The sequence below is a fragment of the Anolis carolinensis genome, chromosome 3 (genome assembly GCF_035594765.1).
Source record: "Anolis carolinensis isolate JA03-04 chromosome 3, rAnoCar3.1.pri, whole genome shotgun sequence".
Lineage (NCBI taxonomy): Eukaryota > Metazoa > Chordata > Lepidosauria > Squamata > Dactyloidae > Anolis > Anolis carolinensis.
The window spans coordinates 151,040,873-151,052,839 of record NC_085843.1 but is presented as its reverse complement, the minus strand read 5'-3'; the positions used below and the strand labels follow the sequence as shown (position 1 = coordinate 151,052,839).

At 38.9% G+C, this 11,967-nt stretch overlaps 1 long non-coding RNA gene across 2 annotated transcripts; it reads left to right on the top strand.

Annotated features, from left to right (window-relative positions):
• Positions 1-3,376: 3,376 nt before the first annotated feature.
• LOC103278280 (uncharacterized) lies at positions 3,377-8,221 on the top strand. Of its 2 annotated transcripts, none has more exons than XR_010004410.1 (2): positions 3,377-4,142; positions 7,447-8,221. It is a non-coding gene; the product is annotated as an uncharacterized LOC103278280 (long non-coding RNA). The 2 variants fall into 2 exon arrangements; XR_010004411.1 differs by having other exon boundaries at positions 3,377-5,788.
• Positions 8,222-11,967: the final 3,746 nt, after the last annotated feature.

The window sequence follows — 11,967 nt, the reverse complement described above, 5'->3', positions numbered from 1 at the left end:
CACACGATCTCACTCCTGAAGCTGATCTGTTGACTCCGCAAAGAATCTCCCGCGCCAAACACCTATATTGGGTCTCGTTTTCCCGCCAACAATCTCTTTCCCTAGAGAACGAGAAGCGAAACCCAACTCTGTCCAGATGCATGACTCCTTAGAATTTCCCAAGGGAAGCAGGCCTAATCAGCCTGTTGTTTGGCAGCGATCCGTAAACTCCTCCGATTTGCTTCTCTGACTCCTCTGTCTCTAGAGTAAGATTCCCTCCTGGGAAACGGAGGGGAGGAATGCCCAAGGCCTGTTTAACTGAATTCTTGAGGACAAATATCAACATCCGGCAGGTGAAAGGACTCCGGCTCTTGTTGAACCGGCGAAAACCCCATGTTTTCATCTTCATCTGCCACGATAGTACTAGGAACAGGACTACAAGGCCCATGAGGCATCACACCTTCTGTCTCATTTTTCAGTGTCCCATTCATGAACCTTCTGAAAATTATAGACCGTAGGGAAAATTTCTGGCTCTTCTTCTAGTGTTTTCAGCTTTTAATGACGTTTCTCTTGCTCTCTTCCCTCTCTCTCCTCCCTCCCTTTCTCTTCCTCCTCCTCCTCCTCCTCCTTCATCTTCCCCTCTTTTTCTGCTCAATATCCTTTGCAATTTTGTTCTTCCTTTTGTCGCTGTGCCCTTGGGGTGTTTTTTTGACTTCCTCACCATTTCCAAATTTCAAAAACACTCCATCATGGGCAAGTATTCACAAAGCTCTCTGCATTCTATGGAGCCAGTTTCACAGTGCAGTGTGATGTACATTTGGGGCCTTGTACATGTTACAATGGCTTCTGATGCACATCAAATAGTCAGTGTAGATGTTCTCATAGCCATCACCAGTTACCACAAAAAATCTATTAACTCTTCAGCTGTCTTTCTTAGTTCTCTTTGATTCATTCCTACCTTCCCACCCCTTCTGCTTTCATTCTCTATCTCTTTTCTTTTCTCTCTCTCTTTCTCTGTAGTTTTCTTTTGCTTTGCTTGTGTTTTGTATTTCCCACTTTGGTTTTTCCATGATCTTTCCTCCTCCTACCCACACCCACACTTTGTATTTCTCTCTTTCCATCTTCCACCCTACACATACTAAAATTTTCATTTGAGAAATATTAGAAGGTAATCTTCTATTTGAAGTAATTTCACTAGAAAGACCTTTTTAATTCAGGTGAACCTTTGGTAGCTGAACTTGCTGTAGAAAATACTTTGAACTTGGTGGGTGCCATATTTTTCTTTATAGATTTGTTTTCAAATTGTGTTTTAAATGCCTTCTACTTTGATTTAGTTTTTATTGTATTCAGTACAATTTTATTTAATTGTAAGCCAGCTTGAACCCCATTTGTGTGAGAAAGGTGGACTATAATTCAGGCAAGTAAATAACTTAAAATTGCAGTCTTTTTCTTTCTATAGAACTTTCTGTAGATTTCCCCTTTATTTCTACTGAAACAGGTTTTTACATTTCTTTTCTTACTCCTTTTAACATTGTTATTCTCTGGCATGTCAGGTCAATAACTAGGTTGATTTCTAATATGTAGAAAGCATCTCTATTATGGCCACTATTTGAGGAAAAGAATTGAAATGGTTGGCTACAAAGAAGTCACCAGGTCAAAAGGGCAACATGGACAGCAAGTTTGTGGCTGGATATGCCAGTTTGTGGCTGGCATCTCCAAATGAAACTAAAGGTCACCAGAAGAAAGCAAAGTCTTGCACGCTCATCTCATGAAGATGACTTCACTCTAAGGCAGAAAAATGTATCTTCGATGGGATTGTTATAAATTGATATAAAATACCAGAAATTCTCTTTCTCTGATAATGTGCTCCAGGTATGTGCAGCCATTTCGAAGCCAACTTCGCTGTCATGGTTGAATGGTATGGAATCATGGGAATTTTAGTTTGGTGAGGCACCAGTACTATTGGGCAAAGGAGGCTAACAACCTTGTAAGACTACTACTACGATTTCGTAGCATTAAGCCATGATAGAAAGTGATGTCAGATTGCGCTAATTCTGCTGTGTAGATGTTCCCATGGACATAAGCATACTTACTAAACTTTCAGTGTTGGGGTAATGATTGCTGAGCTAATAAATTGGATCTTGGATCTGTCTTCTATTGACAGGAAAGTTTGATTTGAGATGCCTACATAGTATATTGAGAAATCCATTCTCACTCCATGACTACAGCACATTCAGTAATGTAGAATTCCTAACCCTCTGTACAATGTTTTCAGGAGCCTAGAAAGATCACTGTGGGGAGGGGCTTACAATGAACTCTGCTTTCACCAGCCTAATTACTTAAGGGATTGGAAAATCCATCAGAACAGCTTTCTTCATTCACCAAGAAAATTCTAATTCACATCAGCCTCTTATGCACTCAGGAACATGTGTCAATGGAGCCATATAAATATTAAAAATGTTACAACCATGGGTTATCAGTCAAATTGTAAAAGATGAGATAGAATTTGATTTTTATCAGTTGACAACCATGTATTAAATTGAACATTATCTTTCTAACAGAACTAATGTAAGCATTTCGCTGCTTTCCAGTGTTGTTGCTGCTGATCTATTTTTATTTTATGAATATCCTGTCTTTTTGGAATCATAGCCAAAAGTAATTAAAAGACTGCAGGATTCCTTTTGGCCTCACCTCAATTTTTGAAGAGAAGAGAAGGAACAGAAAGAGAAACTTTAATCCACTACTTATTACAGCCCATTCAGATCTTATGGGAAGAACAGGCAGCTGGAGAACTGTAAAAGTTGCATCAATTGGTACTGCATGTGTGCATAGATATATTTCCTGTCTGACAAGGGATACATATAAAGTTGTAAAATAGGTGCACATAGCTCCGCACATGAACAAAGGTGTGAACAATCATTCATAAATGACAGATTCCTTTGAATTCTTTAGTTTCAAACAATAAAATCTCTCTGAAAATGGCACTATTTTCTATGACAGTTCCATTATCAAAAATTAAAACCCAAAATTATGAATGAATTTCTACTACTCCATTAAGATATATGCATTAAACCTTTCCTCTCCCACTATTAATTTTTCAATATGTGATCTGTGACCAAGCATTCAGTCTTAGTGCTTTTACTGCACCATCTAGTTAGGCAATAATAACCCAACTTACTTTACAGAATTATAGTGAAGATCATGGTGCTGTGGTTTTAAAATCTGAATATGTTTTAATGATTTTTAACTGCAAAGTGTTAAAGACTGTTTATATTTAATTCTGTTTTAATGTTTACATATCAATATATTTTAAATTGTATGCTAATGCTTTGAGTCTTCTTTGAGAGAGGTAAAGTGGGGTATTATTATTATTATTATAGTTCTTGTTGTTATTATAATAATAATCATCATCATCATCATCATCATCTTGTTTTAGGTTCATTTGTGAAGGGCAATCCAAGATTGGTAGTGACATTTCCCCCTCATTAGTGAGATAGGCATGCTATGAACACTTGGAAATTCTTAGATGAAAAGCTTTTAGTATTCACCAGTGGAACACCATGTAATCTTCTGAATCAAAATGTCCCATTCCTCTCCACTTTTGCTTTTTCAGTGTTTGTACATTCCACTTCTTTTTTATGATGTGTAGTTTGCCAGCTAACATTTCTTTCTTCCTATAATATATGTAGTGGAACTTTGGACTGTCCTTTCATCACTGGGCATGTTAACAGGCTTACTCAAAGGTAAAAGGAAATAGACTTTTAGCTTGAGTTGAGTAGCATGATTAGCCAAAGTGCTACTCATAATTGTCTTTTTCTGTACCCAATAGTACATTGAGTGTCATATGAACTGAGAGTTTCATTTTCTGGTTCTATCTCTTGTTTCATTTTGAATTGCCACATCATAGGGGTTTCGCATGCTCCCTTCTGTACCAACAAAACTTAACTATGGTCCCACCCACATTGTCAGGAAGAGATCCTCTGCCAGTGTCACCTCCTCATTTCCACCATTACTACTGCCACCTGATAGCGGTTTTGCACAGCTACCTTCTGATTTATCTTCTCTGCAACATCTTATCTGTCATGGGAAATCCTAATGGAGCCACTGCAGCTTTCAGCATAATCTCTTGCCTAATAGCAGTAAGCAAGCCCACCACTGGAAAGGTAATATCATTGATGAGCTTCCTCTTTTATCAATTACTTAACCCTCTGTGTTCTTTCTGATGTTCCTAAGATTATCTTCCCTTGCTCCCTCCCTCCTTTCTTCTCTCTTCCCTTTTTCCACATGTATCTCTCATCCCCAAAATATGTTTTTCCACCCACACTCACTCTTTGTTTTAGTTTGCATCTCTTCCTCCCTCCTGATGTTGCATTTTGCAATATTCTTCGGATTCCTTTTCCATCCTTCCAGTTATTTTGTTCCATAACATTTCAAGTTTATGTTGGTGCTTCAGCTATCATGGAGTGAAATCTTAGGGGATCACATCAAAGGAGCCAACAAGGGGGATGTAAAAACAATATAACAAGTGAAAATTCAATTTGGAATTTTATTTCCCATACTTATATCTTGCCGTTCTCACCCCAAAGTGGACACAGGGTGGCCTCACAATCACCAAATATATTTGATATATTCCTCCTAGAAAATTTTTGTAAGTTGCATTAACTTTCAGTAAGAAAAAAGGGATTTTCATTCTGGTTTACATTTTAAGAAAAGAAAAGGAAAGCATAATTGAGATCATTTAATATATACACACTGCTTTCAGTCTCTATTCAGTCTCTCAGTTAACATCATCTGCTCTCAAATCTTTGTTGTCACAGAAACCAGCTGAATCCAAGATGCCTGGGTAAGAACTACAAATCTTACAAAGGGAATGGATTGTCCTAATTCCTGCACTGTTTCTAGGGTTGGAAAGAAGTTCCTTATATGACCATATAATAATAATAATAATAATAATAATAATAATAATAATAATAATAATAATAACTTTATTTTTATACCCCGCCCCATCTCCCCGAAGGGACTCGGGGCGGCTTACATGGGGCCTGGCCTGATAAAACAAACAAATAACAGTAACAAAGCAATAAAACAATTATCCCAGTAAAAAACACCAACATCAATAAAAACAATCATTAAAATCAACAAGCAGGATACAGTGTTAAAAACAAGAGACTAATTCGTAGATCCCAGGCGAAATGCAGAGTGTTACGAAATAGGAAAAGGAAATTTCACAGTTGAATGGCCAATAAAGTGCGGTATAAAATGGCAAGACAACACCAATGGGACTATTATGGAATGGACAGATAGATCAATCCAGCAACAACTAAACATCGAAGGCCTTTTGGAAGAGCCAGGTTTTTAAGCTCTTCCGGAAGGAGAGGAGGGTAGGGGCCTGCCTGATCTCTCTAGGTAGAGAGTTCCAAAGCCGGGGGGCCACGACGGAGAAGGCCCTCTCTCTCGTCCCCACCAACCGTGACTGTGAGGGTGGTGGGAGCGAGAGAAGGGCCTCCCCCGACGAGCGAAGAGAACATGTGGGTTCATAGAGGGAGATGCGGTCTCTAAGGTAGGTGGGTCCCAAACCGTTTAGGACTTTGTAGGTGATAACCTGCACCTTGAATTGGGCCCGGAAAGTAAATGGTCTTTGCTATACAAGCAGGTAGTTATTAATACTGTTTCTCACCACTGTAGAGCTGAAGAGGTTTTTAAACAGTCACGAATTGGGGAAGACATTTCCATATTCCCATTCCAGTTAAAAGACATTAAGAAGTGAATCTAATTAGAACAGAGTTTCTTTTGATCTGCAGTTTGTGAGGTATGTGATATGCCAGAATCGCAATGATGTGGTTCTCTTTTTTAGAGTAATATGCGAACACATAACAAATCTGATTTACAGTACACCTTGGGTATACTTTATACATGCAAATTAACATAAAACATATGGGTGCTATATATGCACGCTAATTAATGCCAAAGGAGGCCAAACCTGAGCTTGAAAATGCAGTCATACTTCTAGGACTAGATATTGTGGAGAGGGAGTTTAACCTTGTTCTGTAGCAATACTTCCTCAATGTTACAAAGTACATGGAATTCACACAGCAGCCCTTTTGAATTGTCACTTTCTTGTGTTCTGCCAAAACATTGCCCATTACAGTTTGCATGTTCATAGATTTTTCATAATTTATGTAAAATTGGTCTAGGACCGCACTTCCACTTCAGGAATAATCCAATTTTTCTTTGAATGTTCAGCCACGATTTTAAAATATTGCCCTTATAAGGGGTATAATTGTAGAATAAATGAAGTTTAATTTGGGAAAGTTAAGGCAAAGCATTCTTTCATAGGCACCTTTTAACTAGTTGCTGAGCAGGAAATCAAATGTTTCTCTGGCTTCCTGTGCAATGGACTGAATGCTAAGTACTTCAAATAATTTTTAAAAAATCACAATTAGTTTTTTGAAAACTTGTCAATCACTGTCAAATTTAAATTAATCAATATGCTTTGTATTACTTTATTCCAATCCCAGGAGGGGTTACAGCTGTGCATAAGTAAGCTTATTTCTGAAACCACACATGGATGCTATTAATGAAATCATTTCTATGTTTCATCAGCTTGGTTGTGTGAACATAGTCCCATTGGAATTGTTTGCAATTGTGCTTTCATTGTCTCACCTTTAAGAAACACTTGTGCATAATGAACTCCCATCCTATTGAACATTTCTGAATGTGAGCTCTCATCTAGCATTTACAGTCTTGGCAGGATTTGACTTTCAGCAAATATCAGGATGGTTGAAATCTTTCATTATTACTTTATCTCTCCTTTTTGAAGTATTCATGCATCAGCTGTTTCTTTTGTCTTATAACATAATACAAGCTAGGATGTTTCTTAGTGTCTTAGACAATTATTTAAAAATACAGTTACACTTTGTATGTTTTATGTGGGCAATTTCTATGAAGATAATGTTGGTCACTAAGGTTTTTAGGTACCCTCCAGAATTTTAGAAGCAAAGATGCCGAATTTGTTTGTTTTGTTTCCTTCTTTGTTTGTTTTGGATGTGTGCATAATAGGCATGTGCGATCCATGAAAAAAGTGATTCAAAACTCGCTTCTAAAGTAGGGGGTGCTAGTGCTTTGTTTCTGAAACTACTTCCAAATTTTGGCTTCAAAAATTTTGAAACTTAATGAATATTTGGAGTATTCGTAATTAATTTGTTAATGGTGGACACGCATGCGCAGTGCCCAAAAAAAGCTCTGGGGGAGGGAATTTACAGGACTGTCTCTCCCTCATTTTTTGAGCTATCCTCTTCAAACTTGGTACAATGGTAGAACACATTTAACCCTGCTAGCTCCAAAAGTCAGAACATTTCCCACATTCACTGATTTTTGGTGAATTTTCTTAGCTTACATAAGAGACAATTTTTTAATAATTCCAGAAATCTGTTCCTGCTTTTAAAGTCTTATTTCCTGTTTCTTTAGGTTGTCTTTACTTTGAAAGTCTTTGTTCTACCTGGGAAACTTGGTTTTTGTGGCCGAAACTCCGTGAAATTGGTGGACACTGGTGGACACAGTGCTGCCACAATGCACAATGCGCAATGTGCTGTCACAGGCATCTGGGAAAGAGACCATTGCATGGACACTGGGCAGCCACTGTGCACATGTAGAGTTCACAGTGTGAACCCCTGGGTGCAATGCCGACATATTACCGCCAGCCAAAAAGGCAGGCATCCCCACCCCACCCCAGGAGGGAATCTTTCCCGAACTGAAGGATACTGCGGCTGCACCCAAACCAAACCATACCAAACCAAAACCAATCCAAACCACTGCAGCAGCTTCCAGGAAACTGAAGCCAGCGCTGAAGGACCAGCTCCCATTTTGCTCCCATCTTGAAAATCATGAAAACCATTGAACACACAAAGGTTGTCTGTTCTGTTTGAACAGGAAAAATAAATAACCCTGTCCTGTGTTATGCATCAGATGCTTAAAAATTGGGGGAAAGCATGCCAGTTTTGGAAACTCTACATGAAAACAAATCTGGCTGACGGTGATGGACACTGGACAGAGCAAACAGCATCAGCAGCCACGACCCTGGGGGGGGGGGGGTCAGCATCAGCAAACTGAAGTGACCCTTCCGAAAGCTCAAAAAGATGTGGGAGGACATCATGCCGCCATGTAACTGCCAGGCAAAAAGCCATATGCCCCCCCCCCCCCCCCGCTGGCCACAGTTGGCCAGTCACAGCCCCGGAGAAATATATATATATATATATATATATATATATATATATATATATATATATATGAAGGAAATATAGTGCCTCAGTGAGTTGAACTAAGTGTTTAGAAAGTTAAAGATATCAACAGCTTTGTGTAACCAAGTGAGTGCAAGACAATATGTGTTATAACACCCAAATGGAACTGAAGTAAGGAACCTTTGTAACAAGATACGCTTTATGTGCCAAAGAACTTATAAATAAACATTTCTTTGTTTTCAATAAAGATAGTGTTTTTGAGTTTGAACTGCATTACACAGAGTCAGCGAGGACTCTTCTAAAACTCTTCCCTCAGTACCATGACAGTTACATGGGCTTGAGGTCTAATGCCACAAACACAACAACCACCCCAAAAGCTTCTTCAATGGAGAGAGAATGATGGGCTTTGCGATCCTGACACACACACGCTTTAGGAGGTCTGTGGCCATGTGGCCAAGGCCACAAACAAACAAATAAGCCCTTTCCCCTATCACCTCCAAAAAGCTTCTGCAATAAAACGTTGTGTTGTTGCTTTGCTTCTTTATTATTAAAATATTTAAAGAAAAATACCCCCCCCTCAAGCAATGGAGCTTGCGCCCTCAACCACTTGTTTACAACAATGGGGGTGTGGCTGGCAATTCAGTGTTTTGGCGACACAGCTGCGGGAAGGACTGACCAGCTGGTTGAGGGTGCAAGTGGCAGAATTTAGTGGGGAAGGATTTGCAAAAGTAACTAATCACTATTGTAAGTGCCTAGATTTGAATGGCGACTATGTGAGATGTGGTATTTGGGTGTGGCTTTCAACTGCATATGGTAAATGTTTTCTCCTATACTTTGTTCATTTTTAATTCCAAAACGTAACCTACTTTGTGGCTAACCCTCATATTACTAAACTATTTTAGAAGATGTCATTTTAAATTAGCTATGATCTCTGTGTCTTATGGAATAATTTCCTGCTATAAACCAACCCAATTGCAAGTAATCAACCAGTGGCCATCTGAGAAGGTCAGATGGATTTTGATTCCCTTGCTTCTGCATTACATCTTGTAGAAACTGTTAAAAAATGCTCCATATTAATATTATGCCTTTATTGGAAAATTGATTTGAATCATACATTTCACTGCTCAAAAAACACCTTTCACTTTCATTCAAAGGGAGGGGGGGGGAAATCTCTGTGTCGAGAGACTTGATTCCTTAAAATCAACAGAAAGTTGGCCAATATGCTTACTTGATCTTTTCTGTGCTTTAATTGTTGCTTTATCTTTGCTGAACAGATGGGAGCTGATTTTGCACTATTTGAATTTCATAAATTGGAGCTGCCAGGGACTGCTTTGTGAGTGTTACCAAATTTTTGCTGGATAAAATTATTTAATTCCATGGGATAAATAAGCCCTGTAAACTTGAGCAGTACAAATAGATGGGATACCCAACCACCAAATAAAGCAGATAGCTTCTGAAACAATAGCAATCCAGTAAAACTCTGGTCCTGAGATGTAACATTTCAACCTAGTAAAAACTATATACACCTTTTCCCAAGCAAAAAAGAATGCGAACAAGTCACACAGTTGCATACTTAAAATATAGCACGGAAGGAGAAATCTTTTTATTAATGTCATAGGCTTTGTATATGTTTCCAGGGAACAGCTCCCTTTGGTAAGCACATGTTTTAAACATCTGTTTTATGTTTCCATTTGATTATCAGAAGCAATGACTCTGACATTTAAATTTTTCACTCCTGTTCAAAATATCATGGGACCACTTACAGGAAAAGAGAAAGAGATGGCATACGTGCACCCAAAATTAATTTGGCCCAATAAACAGATTGAGATAATATCTCTATTTGTTCCATCTGAGTTATTTTAGGAAATCTAGGTTAAATTCATATCACACTCTGTCTGTGATCTTGGGTAATTCATTCAACTGCATTAGAGCTAATGGTGTTCCTGAGATGTACAGATATAATTGAAGATATGTGAGTATATGATCAGTTGTTTATAGATCTATGGCCCTATGGCTACAGGTCTTTCCATGCAGTCTACAATCTACACCACCAACTTAAACTGGCTGTACAGTTATGCCATCTCTCCAGGGAATTAGAAATAACACATCTCTGTGCAAGAAACAGGAGAGGGGTTCTGCAACCAAGAATTGTCTTAGCACAAGATAACTGAACCCCAGGATATCCTGAAGAACAATCATTGCAGTTCTTACATTTTGCAGGAGACAACACAGGTGTTATGTATTTTTATTTCTAAATTGCCTGTCAGTCAATGGTAAACTGGGAGGAATGATTAGTCAAAATGACATAAATCCAATACATCTGCACAAAATCTTGGAATATGTGGGGAATTTCTACAGTAGAGCTCTGTTGCCCCTTGCCCTTGTTCCACACAGGCACATTGATACACAGAGCAAGGCTCTTCAGGTAAATAGAAGACCTTTTCAGTTGTCACTTGTGCCAAGCTAAAATGGACTGTGGCATGAGAATGTAGTTGTGGTAATCCTCAATGGCTGGGAATCAGACACATTGTGGTTCTGGTTGTACCTCTCAGGCAGGTTCCAAATGGTGGTGCTTGGGGATAGCTGCTCCTCAAAAAAGGAGCTGTTACGTGGCATCCCACAGGGTGCCATTCTATCCCCAATGATTTTAAACATTTATATGAAACCACTGAGAGAGATCATCCAGAGACATAGGGCGGGATGTTATCAGTATGCTGATGACACCCAAATATTTCTCCATGCCTTCAAAAACAGCTTCAGCTAAGGATAACATGTCTCCTCAGAATGAATGACTGGAAGAAGTAATGGGCTAGATGAGGAAAAAGAAATTGAAATTCAACACAAACAAGACAGAGGTGCTTGCCATCAAGAGTCCTAACCTAGGGATGGAGGTGTGTCAACCAGTTCTGGATAGGGTTACATTCCCCCTAAAAAACTGTGTTCACAGCTTGGGAATGCTCTTGGATCTGTCTCTCTAAATGTCAGCCCAGGGAAATGCAACAATCAGAGATGCATAGTACCAGCTTCAATTGATATGGCAGCTGCACCCCATCCTAGAACTGAAGGATCTAAAGTTGGTAATGCACATACTGGGAACCTGAAGGTTGGACTTCTGCAATATGCTGTACATTGGGTTACCTCTGTACTAAAATCAAAAGCTCCAATTAGTTCAAAACATGGTAGCCAGTAGGCATGTCCGATCGATGGAAAAAATGTTTCAATTCTCGTTTCTAAAGTAGGGGGTGCAGGCGCTTCGATATAGAAAGTATTTCCAAATTTTTCACCCAAAAATTTCGGATATTTCTGAAAATTCGTAATGATTCTTAATGTTTCTAAAATGATGGACGCGCATGCGCAATCGCCAAAAAAAAAAAAGGAAACCGGGGGGGACTTTTACAGGGCTCTCCCGCCCTCATTTCTTGAGCTATCTTCATCAAATTTGGTATAGTGTGAGATCACATTCAACACTCTTTGCTCAACAAATTGCAGAACGTTTCCTATCTCCTATGACTTTTGGCGAATTTTCATAACTTTTTATAATACACTTTTTTCAATATTTGAAGAAACCTGTTCCTGGTTTGAAAGTCTTATTTCCTGTTCAACTGGGTTCTTATCACTGTGAAAGTCCCTCTTCTACTTGTGTAGACTTTGGATTAGAAAAGCAGCACACGCCAAGCAATGCCTTGGCAGGAGTGCCACTGCCCTTTGGAAACTATAAATTGCCTTTGAACCTTTTGATCAATGGTGCCAC